A 942-nucleotide genomic window follows, 5' to 3' on the forward strand; every position below is an offset into this window, starting at 1 on the left:
ATTCAAAACAACAACCAGCTTCACCTAAATAATAATTATTGATAAATACAGGTGACTACAACTTACTTGTAACAAAAATTGGTTCAGTTTTCATGGCAGAGGAATTTATGCAAACCCCAAGAAATTCATCTTAATTTTTTCCAGCCTCACTGGTGTGAAAACATTCCTTTGACATTTTAGTCTTCATGAAAAATTATGAGCTTGAATTTTGGTAGGCTATAGTTGCCTAGAAATGTTCTAAAACTACTGTACAGCATATACCTTGGTCACAGAATTGGCATTTGTCAAGATCTTTTTGAAGTTTTCCAAAGTCACAAATTCTGTATCCTGCCAAGGGCACTGTTGAAGTAGGTTCATGAAGATTAGTCTTGTTCTTTTGGCAATTGGCCTTGCTCCTGGTGATGTGGCTCTAAGACAGTAGTAATTCTTTAAATGTAGGTGAAACTTGCAGCTATTCTAGTATTGAATTATTGAATTCTGTGGTAAAATTACTTGGAAACAATTTCAGTTTTGCAACCTCCTCAGTACTGACCACATGGCTTTTACATGTGACAATGATACCCAACATCAATGGCATCCATAGTGAAGCTACTCACCTGGCTATCTGTTGGTTTCTCGTCTCTTCCAGTGCTTTTTTGTTTCGCTGGAGGTTCGGCATTTGTATCCTTACTCGCACGTAAGGAAAGCATTTTATCGGCGACTTTTCGCTTCCTCTCTAAACGACATTTTGTTAAAGCATGGCTCGGGTCGTTCTCCTTTCCGGCCGCATGTGCTACTTTGTGTTTGGACAAGCCAAAGACCAGAGCAGTTACAAGAGCAATTTGCCAAAAGGAAGGAAGTGAGCATGTACTTTTACAATTGTTTTGTTGTTCCGACAATATAGTGTGCCCGCTCATGTTACTCAAATCGGTGTTGTCAAGAAAACACAATTTTCCTGACGTT

The sequence above is a fragment of the Montipora capricornis genome, chromosome 14, assembly GCF_036669925.1.
Source record: "Montipora capricornis isolate CH-2021 chromosome 14, ASM3666992v2, whole genome shotgun sequence".
Lineage (NCBI taxonomy): Eukaryota > Metazoa > Cnidaria > Anthozoa > Scleractinia > Acroporidae > Montipora > Montipora capricornis.